Source organism: Oryx dammah, unplaced genomic scaffold (assembly GCF_014754425.2).
Source record: "Oryx dammah isolate SB20612 unplaced genomic scaffold, SCBI_Odam_1.1 HiC_scaffold_26, whole genome shotgun sequence".
Classification (NCBI taxonomy): domain Eukaryota; kingdom Metazoa; phylum Chordata; class Mammalia; order Artiodactyla; family Bovidae; genus Oryx; species Oryx dammah.
The window spans coordinates 92,755,310-92,767,050 of record NW_024070210.1 but is presented as its reverse complement, the minus strand read 5'-3'; the positions used below and the strand labels follow the sequence as shown (position 1 = coordinate 92,767,050).

Below are 11,741 nucleotides of genomic sequence, written 5' to 3'. Positions count from 1 at the left end.
TAATTATAAATTCTGTATATAATATAATCATCAGTCTATGTATCAACATGAAAGCAAAGTTGTACATAAAAGATTGAAAAAAATAAACATCAACTAAGGATAAAAAGTAAGTCCTTCCGTCTGACTTAATTGGACACTATTTACCAATGTTTTGTTCAGTACATACTGAAATCAGATTTTTTAAAAAGCATTAATTGTGTCAGAAATGGCAGTAGAAATAGAATTGACTTTGAAATCTAGGAAAATATTCTCCATTTTTTCCATTCACTTTTCTTAAGAGTTAATGAAATGACTTTAAAAGCATTTTTTAACCCTATGATGAGTATCAAGTATAGAATATCCTCATGTATTTAGCAAAATAATTAAAAATAATGTTGATATATGTCTTTTTTCCTTATGAAAAAATGTTGACATTTTAAACAAACAGCTGTAAGACAAGTGCTTACCTATTCAAAAGAGCAAACTGTTTCCAAATGCTATTGAATAATTTACATAAAAGTATGTATTATAAGTAAAAGTTAACATTGTTTTTATTAATTTAGTTACTATATTCATTTTATCTAATTTAGTGAAGATATACTGTCACTGTTTATTCATTGTTTATATTGAAATACATCTGACTTAATAAGACCCATTACTGTATTATCAGTATGTGCTTATAAAATATTACATCACTGTTTTTATGTTGTTTTTTTTAAATGTGTATAACCTCTATTAATAAACCTGAAGGGTTGCTTGATATTTGTTTGGAATAAAATATTATTGTGTCTTTAGAGCCTGGCAGGAAGGCCAGTCTAAGGATTTAGCTGTTTGTTGTTTAGTCAAGAAGTCACCTCAGACTCTGTGACCCCATGGACTGTGGCCCATCAGACTCCACCGTCCATCAGCCCATGTCTCGTGCATTGGCAGGCAGATTCTTTACCACTCAGCCGCCAGGGAAGCCATTAGTAAAGAGATGATTTGCAGAGGTGTGGGCCAGGGTTAAGGGTAAAAAACCTGTTTGCCAGTGCAGGAGACAAGAGACATGGGCTCAGTCCCTAGGGTGGGAAAATCCCCTGGAGGAGGGCATGGTAACCCACTCCAGTGTTCTTGCCTGGAGAAGTCCATGGACAGAAGAGCCTGGGGGGCTACAGTCCATAGGGTCACACAGACACCACTGAACCGATTTAGCACACACTCACTGCTAGGGTTCCCGTAACCAAGAGCTGGTGAAGAGCCCCAGGGACTAGCGGTTAAGGAAAGCTGTTACACCCCAGGCCCAAAGCAGGTTGGTTGGTGGGGGAGCGGGGGCAGATACACAGACATTCTCTCCCCACACCTTGACTTCTGTTGGTGCCTCCCATTGCTCCTGATTTTAACCTGCACCCCAAGGTCAAGGGAATCTGCGTGATATAGCCCATAAAGTTGAGTTTCTTGGGGCACAGAGAATGGAACTGGAAGGGAAAAAGAAAAGTACAATTTCTACCAAAAGCTTTGGTAGATAATTATAAAACTTTCTGTGTCTTTTTTTTTTTTTTTTCAATCCCTTCTTAGGAAAATTTAAGGTTATATCATTGAGAGTACGTTTGGATTCCTGGGTTATAAGCATCTTGGATAGTCTGCAGTTTTTTCCTAGTGAAGAGAGAAACCAATGTCAGAGATTGAAACTTAAGGAAGGGTTGCTCTTGAGTGACAGTCCTTTGCCGTCCAACACTCCCTGGGGCAGAGGGAGGAGGAGGAATTAAAAGTAAAATTATAAGTACCTATGAGAGCTGAAAGTCAACCCCAAATTCTGATAATGTATTTCTAAATGCATAGTCAACAGAAAAGTTATTTCAACTAAGAAGGATTATTCAGCACACGGCATTTGTAAGTTAACACATGAACTCAAGTTCCTGAGGCCTGGAGTCTGCATAGTATTTCAGGAATGGGTCTATTGAATGAAGTCAGCTCAGGCCACGGTCACCAGAAAATAGGATCCGTCCTCAAACCAGAGAATGACCTTTAAGCTCTTCCATTGTCATTTTTTAAAATATGCTTGAAACCAAAAACATTTGAATTTTCTTAACCCAAAAAAGTATGTTTTTTTCCACCAAGTCAAAAATGGGATATAAAAGGAAGTGGAATACTTGAATGTTAAATATACACAAGGAAAATTTGAGGTTACAGTTCTTAATTTAAGAAATGAAGAAAAATGTCAGTATGTCCTTCAGGAAGTCTTAAGCTATGGGAGCAAAATGGAAAAACTGAAGCAATGTTTTTGAGGAAGTTTGTTCCCTGAGGCCTGGGCCTTTCCACTGGTAGCTTCTCACCTCGCTGCCATCATGAACTTAACTGGGAAAACAGTCACGAACAGTAATTTCCTGGCAGAATTGGCATAACTGGGTGTCAAAACTGCTAGAATAAATGTGCATGGAGAATAATTAACCACAGGATACACTGAGTGTGGTTTATGAAGGAGTCGCAGGTCAGGAAGCTGTGACCTGAGCAGAGAGGAGAAATGCTCTAGCTCTGTGATTCTCAGTCCCTGAGACCCTTTCAGAATATGCACCCAGTCAGAACTGTCTTGAAATACTAAGATAACGTTTTGGTCTGATTCTCTCACAAGTATCAGTTCAGTTAAGTCACTTAGTCGTGTCCAACTCTGCGACCCCATGAATCGCAGCATGCCAGGCCTTCCTGTCCATCACCAACTCCCAGAGTTCACCCAAATTCATCTGCATCGAGTTGGTGATGCCATCCAGCCATCTCATCTGCTGTCGTCCCCTTCTCTTCCTGCCCCCAATCCCTCCCAGCATCAGGGTCTTTTCCAATTGAGTCAACTCTTCACATGATGTGGCCAAAGTATCGGAGTTTCAGCCTCAACATCAGTCCATCCAATGAACACCCAGGACTAGTCTCCTTTAGGATGGACTGGTTGGATCTCCTTGCAGTCCAAGGGACTCAAGAGTCTTCTCCAGCACCACAGTTCAAAAACATCAATTCTTCGGCGCTCAGCTTTCTTCACAGTCCAACTCTCACAGCCATACATGACCACTGGAAAAACCATAGCCTTGACTAGATGGACCTTTGTTGGCAAAGTAATATCTCTGCTTTTGAATATGCTATCTAGTTTGGTCACAACTTTCCTTCCAAGGAGTAAGCGTCTTTTAATTTCATGGCTGCAATCACCATCTGCAGTGATTTTGGAGCCCCCCAAAATAAAGTCTGACACTGTTTCCCCATCTATTTCCCATGAAGTGATGGGACCGGATGCCATGATCTTCGTTTTCTGAATGTTGAGCTTTAAGCCAACTTTTTCACTCTCCTCTTTCACTTTTATCAAGAAGCTTTTTAGTTCCTCTTGACTTTCTGCCATAAGGGTGGTGTCATCTGCATATCTGAGGTTATTGATATCTCTTCCAGCAATCTTGATTCCAGCTTGTGCTTTGTCCAGCCCAGCGTTCCTCATGATGTACTCTGCATATAAGTTAAATGAGCAGGGTGACAATATACAGCCTTGACGTACTCCCTTTCCTATTTGGAACCAGTCTGTTGTTCCATGTCCAGTTCTAACTGTTGCTTCCTGACCTGCAACAGGCAGGTCAGGTGGTCTGGTATGCCCATCTCTTGAAGAATTTTCCACAGTTGATTGTGATCCACACAGTCAAAGGCTTTGGCATAGTCAATAAAGCACAAATAGATGTTTTCCTGGAAGTCTCTTGCTTTTTTGATGATCCAGTGGATGTTGGCAATTTGATCTCTGGTTCCTCTGCCTTTTCTAAAACCAGCTTAAACATCTGGAAGTTCACGGTTCATGTATTGTTGAAGCCTGGCTTGGAGAATTTTGAGCATTACTTTACTAGTGTGTGAGATGAGTACAATTGTGTGGAGTTTGAAAATTCTTTGGCATTGCCTCTCTTTGGGATTGGAATGAAAATTGACCTTTTCCAGTCCTGTGGCCACTGTTGAGTTTTCCAAATTTGCTGGCATATTGTGTGCAGCACTTTCACAGCATCATCTTTCAGGATTTGAAATAACTCAACTGGGATTCCATCACCTCCACTAGCTTTGCTCGTAGTGATGCTTCCTAAGGCCCACTTGACTTCACATTCCAGGACGTCTGGCTCTAGGTGAGTGATCACACCATCGTGATTACCTGGGTCTTGAAGCTGTTACAGTTCTTCTGTGTATTCTTGCCACCTCTTCTTAATATCTTCTGCTTCTGTTAGGTCCATACCATTTCTGTCCTTTATCGAGCCCATCTTTGCATGAAATGTTCCCTTGATATCTCTAATTTTCTTGAAGAGATCTCTAGTCTTTCCCATTCTGTTCTTTCCCTCTATTTCTTTGCATTGACTGCTGAGGAAGGCTATCTTATCTCTCATTGCTATTCTTTGGAACTCTGCATTCAGATGCTTATATCTTTCCTATTCTCCTTTGCTTTTCACTTCTTTCACAGCTATTTGTAAGGCCTCCTCAAACAGCCATTTTGCTTTTTTGCATTTCTTTTCCATGGGGATGGTCTTGATCCCCTGTTCAATGTCACGAACCTCCGTCCATAGTTCATCAAGTACTCAATCAAATCTAGTCCCTCAAATCCATTTTTCACGTCCACTGTATAATCATAAGGGATTTGATTCAGTTCATACCTGAATGGTCTAGTGGTTTTCCCTACTTTCTTCAATTTCAGTCTGAATTTGCCAATAAGAAGTTCATGATCTGAGTCACAGTCAGCTCCTGGTCTTGTTTTTGCTGACTGTATAGAGCTTCTCCATCTTTGGCTGCAAAAAAATGTAATCAGTCTGATTTCGGTGTGTGACCATCAGGTGATGTCCATATGTAGAGTCTTCTCTTGTGTTGTTGGAAGAGGGTGTTTGCTATGACCAGTGAGTTCTCTTGGCAAAACTCTATTAGCCTTTGCCCTGCTTCATTCCGTACTCCAAAGCCAAATTTGACTATTACTCCAGGTGTTTCTTGGCTTCCTACTTTTACATTCCAGTCCCCTATAATGAAAAGGACATCTTTTGGGGTTGTTAGTTCTAAAAGGTCTTGTAGGTCTTCATAGAACCATTCAACTTCAGCTTCTTCAGCGTTACTGGTTGGGGCATAGGCTTGGATCACCATGATATTCAATGGTTTGCCTTGGAAATGAACAGAAATCGTTCTGTCGTTTTTGAGATTGCATCCAAGTACAGCATTTTGGACTCTTTTGTTGACCATGATGGCTACTCCATTTCTTCTAAGGGATTCCTGTCCACAGTAGTAGATATAATGGTCATCTGAGTTAAATTCACTCATTCCAGTCCATTTTAGTTCACTGATTCCTAGAATATTGACATTCACTCTTGCCATCTCCTGTTTGACAATTTCCAATTTGCCTTGATTCATGGACCTGACATTCCAGGTTCCTATGCAATATTGCTCTTTACAGCATCGGATCTTGCTTCTAGTACCAATCACATCCACAACTGGGTATTGGTTTTTCTTTGGCTCCATCCCTTCATTCTTTCTGAAGTTATTTCTCCACTGATCTCCAGTAGCATATTGGGGACCTACTGACCTGGGGAGTTCCTCTTTCAGTATCCTATCATTTTGCCTTTTCATACTGTTCATGGGGTTCTCAAGGCAAGAATACTGAAGTGGTTTGCCATTCCCTTCTCCAGTGGACCACATTCTGTCAGGCCTCTCCACCATGACCTGTCCATCTTGGGTGGCCCCACATGGCATGGCTTAATTTCATTGAATTAGACAAGGCTGTGGTCCATGTGATCAGATTGGCTAATTTTCTGTGATTATGGTTTCAGCGTGTCTACCCTCTGATGCCCTCTCGCAACACCTACTGTCTCACTTGGGTTTCTCTTACCTTGGACCTGGGGTTTCTGCTCCAGCAAAGCACGGCCGCTGCTCCTTACCTGGGACAAGCTCACCCCTCCTGACCCTGAACGTGGAGTACCTCCTCTCAGCCCTCCTGTGCCTGTGCAGCCGCCACTCCTTGGACGTGGGGTTGCTCCTCTCCAGAGGCCAGGTGACATGTGATTACATGCCAGATTGAATGCAGAAGCAAGATATGAAAACCTGACTCTTCTATCAAGCCAGCTGTTAAAGAGATTTGCTGAAATAAAAACCAAGGTAACTCCTCATTAAATCATTGTTTGGGGGAAATTTTTTCTTTGTAAAAAATATGGTATTTATGTTAACATGTAATGGATTTGTCATTATATTTTAAATTATTTTTTATTGACATAAAGTTGATTTATAATGTTAGTTTCTGGTATACAGCAAAATGATTCAGTTATACATATATACATATTATTATTTTTCAGATTCCTTCTATTGTAGATTGTTACAAGATGCTGAATATAGTTCCCTATGCTATACATTAAGACCTTGTTATTTATTTTATGTGTGAAAGTTTGTATCTGTTAATCCCAAACTCCTAATTTACCACCCCACAACTTCTTTCCATGTTGGTAACCATAAATTTGTTTTCTATGTAAGCTTATTTCTGTTCATAAATAAGTTCATTTGTATAATTCTTTTTAGATTTCACATTAAAGTGATGTATTTGTCTTTAGCTGACTTAGTATGATAACCTCTAGGTCTATCCATGTTGCTGCCAATGGCATGATTTCATTCTTTTTATGGCTGAGCAATGGGTTTGTTGTTATTTTTATAGGAAGCATTTTCAAAAATTCTCCATTTTAATGTCTAAAATGTAAATAGAATCTGTGGTTTGCTGTTAAACCCAATCTCCCCAAAAAAGAAAAAAGATTCTGATAGTTATTAATAGCATTTGCCAATTTCCATGGTATAAATATTCCCTTGGTGGCCAATCTTAAGCTTCCAGTGTTTTAACAGTTGGCTTGAAAAATTCCTGAATGTTGCATTCTCGTGAACTGGTACCAGCAGACTCCAGCACACTACTGGATATAACCTACATGAAAAAAAAAAAAAGCCAAAACCTCTTTAGGGTCCTCATAATTTTTAGGCATATTAAAGTCTCAAGAGAATCTGAAAACACTGCTCTTATGCAAGAGTTCCCAACTTTGTTACCTTCAAGATGACATGGAAACTGGTCCTATTACAAAGCACAAAGAGGTGAACAGTTGGTGTATAGCTACAGGCCATCCCATTGGGTTTCTGGCAGCCTCTTAGCTGGGAGATCAGTGTCTTGCAGCAGTAGGAACTGACTTCAGGCAGCAGGGCCCGTGTGGCTAGTGAATGAAAAGCTTTATGTGAGGCCTCGTTTCCATCAGCTGCCCACTATGCCACCCAGTGTAGCACCTCTATTAAGAGAACAGCACACACACTCTTGGGCACTGCACACTGGTCTTCTGGACAGAAGAAGCCAGAATTAAAAAGCAGGTGCCATATTCAGCAGCATCTTGAATTCAGATAGCACAGGAGGTTTCTACCCCGTGGGCCGCTCATCACTTCGGGAAGTGACTCGTGAACACTGGAGAATTCGTTTTGAAACTGCTTTTACGGTAGCCTGAAGACGGGCGGTGGCAGGGCCAGCCGGGCTGTTTTACCCCCCCTTTTTTTTTAATGTTTTAATTATTTATTCGGCTGTGCCAGGTCTTCATTGCTACACAGGCTCTTCTCTAGTTGTGGCGAGCAGGGACTACTTTCCAGTTGCTATATGAGGGCTTCCCGTGGCTGTGGCTTGTTACAGAGTGTGGGCCCTAGGCACCTGGGCTTCAGCAGTTGCAGCACGTGGGCTCAGTGGTTTCGGATCCCGGGCCCTAGAGCGCGGGCTCAGTAGTTCCAGATCCGGGGCCGCGGGCTCAGTAGTTCCGGATCCCGGGCCCTAGAGCGCGGGCTCAGCAGTTATGGTGCATGGGTTTAGTTGCTCCAAGGCACGTGGGATCCTTCCAGACCAGGGATCAAGCCCACATCTGCTATGCTGGCAGGTGGATTCTTTATTCCTGAGCCACCAGGGAAGCCTTACCCATCTTAATTACCACAAAACTGGGTCATTTTAGTGTGCTGCTGTGTCACCGAGGCAGGGATTGTCATTACTAAGAAGCATGTAGCAGCAATACTTCAGTTGTTTTGCAGATGTGTGCTTTTTTTTAGTTCTACCTGTTTATTGCTACCAGCCCATCTCCTTCTGCCCCCTCATTCGTGCATGCTGTCTTGTGACCCTGTGAAGTGTAGCCCACCAGCCTCCTCTGTCCATGGAATTTTCCAGGCAAGAGTATTGGCGTGGGTTGCCATTTCCTTCTCCAGTTTTGTGTTTTTGTGATATTTCATTTCTTATCTGAGATACCTAGTTGCTCTTGAAACTGGCCAAAACAAAGTTTTTTTTAAAAAATGTCTTTTTCAGTGTTTCCCTCACCTCCAGGAGCTGATTTGGGGGTTTAATTGTAAAATGTAACAGCTAAGAAGCATGGAATTTGTAGACCTCACATTTCAGAGAGAGTTGTCATTTTTTTTTAATCAATGTTGCCTTGTTAGAAGGAATTGTTAGAAACTCTAGGTCAGTTCTCATCTCTGGCTGCACAGGGTATCGCTGGAGAGCTTCTAAACAATTCTCAAGGCCAGTCACTGCTCTCTGGGGGCAGGGCCTGAACATTCATATTACATTCAAGCCCTTTGTGGGATTCTAAATGTGTTATGCCAGAATTGACACCACTGCTTTACGAGTACCTCTCAAATTTAACATGTATTTGGATTATCAGTAGACTCCAGGCTGATGTGGTAGGTCTGGGAGGGAACGGGGCTGTGAGTCTAACAAGTTCCCAGACCACGTTGACATTGTGGGTCCTTGAACCATCCTTTGAGTAGCAGGGCCCTGAGATATGACCCTGAGGCAAAACTGGGCCAGCTCAGAGGTCCAGACACTCAGAAAATTCAGTTCTCATATCCTTGCAATCACTTTCTGGGGCAGTTTCTAATGCAGCAGTCGCATAAGTGCTTAATCAAAATTTGTTTTAGGTGATATCTTTCTTGCTCCCCTTGTGGGTTCCCTCTCCCCTCCCCCCGCCAAGGGGAAAGATAGCTTAAAAGGTTCTAATCTCATACATAAAACCATTCCACAAGAGGCTGGGGGTTTAGAGCGGCAACTCCTGACTCCCTTTTGTAAAGATAGTGCCTGGCAGATAGCAGCAGCTTCTAGCTACCAGAAAGCAGATGTGGATATGCTGCTTGTCTCTGGGTCTGGCTGGAAATGGTGACCTCACGGACATGCTGGGATGCTAGTCAGCCTCAGGAGTTTCCATCTTGATGGTGCTGGAATGAGCAGCTTTGGAAATCCTCAGGCAAATGAGTCAGCCCAAGGATCATCCTGATAGGAGTCACGATTCTGTCTGTGCCTGGGAGAAAACAAAGATCTAGGAAGTTGACCTGGGGTAAATTCTCCATTGTGTGTGTGTGTGCTCGGTCGTGTCTGACTCCATGAGACCCCATGGACTTAGCCCTCTAGACTCCTCTGTCCGTGGGATTTTCCAGGCAAGAATACTAACTGGAATGGGTTGCCATTTCCCACCCCAGGGGGTCTTCCTGACCCAGGAGTTGAACCCACATCTGCTGCATTAGCAGGTGAGTTCTTTACCACTAGTGCCACCCGGGAACCTCAAATTCTCCATTATAGAAGCCCTGTTACAAGTGGATAGGGAAAAAAAATTAAAAAATACTAGATAGTGAAAGAGGAACTATAACTTTTATGGGGAAAATATTGCATCTCAGTAATAATCAAATAGCTACAGTTTAAAACAAGACAACTCTGAAAAAGTGTAAATGTCAGTTGCTCAGTTATGTCTGACTCTACGACCCCATGGACTGCAGCCTGCCAGGCTCCTCTGTCCATGGAATTCTCCAGGCAAGAATACTGGAGTGGGTTGCCATGCCCTCCTCCAGGAGATCTTCCTGACCGAGGGATCCAACCCGTGTCTTTTATGCCTCCTGCATTGGCAGGCGGGTTCTTTACCACTAGCACCATCTGGGAAGCCCGAGTATGTACTACTTCTCTAACAAAAATGCAGTGCACATTAAAACAAAACAAAAACCAAATAAACCAAAAAACAAACCCTGATACTACATTCTTAATTTTCTCCCCAAGGTACAAAGGTAGAACTTCCTCTACTAGTTTTTTTCTTTGTTTTAATCTACAGTAATTTTGAAGCAGACACTCTGGAGCATTTCCTAGCCACCAATTAGTATTTCGTGCTTGATATGTTATTCAAGCAGGAGATGAAAATGTTAGAAAATTCTATGAGTCTGTACCTACATTTGACAGGTTCACGCTTCTTGCATAATTATCTTGTGGAACCCTGGAATTCTACAAAACTTGAAAACATAAAAATGTCTTTAGCCAGACTCTGAAGCCAAGAGTGTCTTTATTTGTCCTCAACAGCTACCAGAACATTCAGTACAACATTTTGTTAACACACATAACCAGAGCTGTACTTTTTTCTCTGATAGACTTTATACTTGTATCAAAAGGGCTGGTCATTTATTTTCCTCTGGAGTTTCTCCTTCCTTATCAAGGAGCAAACATTATTTACTCATAACAAAGCAGAAACCTTTGTTCTGACTGATTTTGTTGCATAATTATGTCAGGCCTCTTATTCTTAAAAATGAATTTATGTATGTAACCCATATATTACCTAGTATTTGAAAAATCTGATCAATTCTTCCATAAGCTCCTTTTTTTAAAAACGGGCTTTAGGTCCAATATGGAGGTGCCCAGTGGCAGTGTGAGCTGAGAGGCATTCACCGAGTTCCAGGAGTACTCAAGGTGAGGGCAATTGATGACAGAATAGCGCATGAATTAAACACCATGGTTCCAACAGGGTCCTTCCCAGGGAAAATTAATGCCAGCCAAATCTGTAAGCAGCTTTGAGTCATTGATGGTGGCCTGTGTCAGTTGGGACAGAGGCATAAAAAACTGTATAGCGCAGACCTTATCAGTAGTAAAACAGCTCTGAGAAGAGACAGAATAGAATTTGGATGGTTTAACATTATTAAAGGAAGTTAGAAAAGAACAGACAAAGTTGAAACGGATGCAGTCAGGACTGAATGTTGAAGAAGTGGTCGATGACAGGAGCCGGAAGGTGTTTAATGAACACTGCCAAATTCACTTCAAGCCTGCAAAGAATGAATAAAAAGATACCTTTTAAAAGATGGACTAGCTCATCTCCTAAGAGTTGAGCTTGACAGCACGGTGGACTTCCCAGGAGGATTTCTGAGCCAACAGTCCAAGACTTTTGTTGATTTCAGCCTCACTTAGCCAAGACCTCACATATAACTAATTCTGATAATTATGGAGAAATCAACAGCTATTTTATACTGATTCTGTTTAAAAAAAAAAAAAAACGTTTTGTAACTATTAAAATAATATTCTGACTCAGGGTAGAAACAAAAAAGGGCCAGGGGCTTTGTTTCTTTAACTCACTTCTGCCTTTCTTGACCCAAATTGCTGAGTCCTTAATTTCACTTATTCCTTTTTTTTTTTTTTTTCTTTACTACCTGTCATATTAAATGATCTCCTACTTAGGGAGAATGAATCAGGCACCAAAGGCTCATGATTTCTGTACAATGAAGGCAGATGAGAACACATAGTAGTGAATACAGGGTTTCTCAAAATGAGGTCCATGAACATTTATTTGAGCTGCTTACTATAAGACATTTTGGGGCCACATCTCCCACCTATAATCAGTCTCTGTGGTGGGACCTGAACTATTTACATCTGAAAGAAGAGGCAGGGGTGATCCTTATGCCCCGATGACCCTGAGAGCCACAGAACTGTCTCTAATCTGGTATGTTTTTTGGTCAGC

The 11,741-nt window shown here is 41.7% G+C and overlaps 1 pseudogene; it reads left to right on the top strand.

The window, feature by feature from the left end:
* The first annotated feature begins 10,640 nt into the window (after positions 1–10,640).
* LOC120852598 lies at positions 10,641–11,118 on the top strand (annotated as a pseudogene).
* Positions 11,119–11,741: the final 623 nt, after the last annotated feature.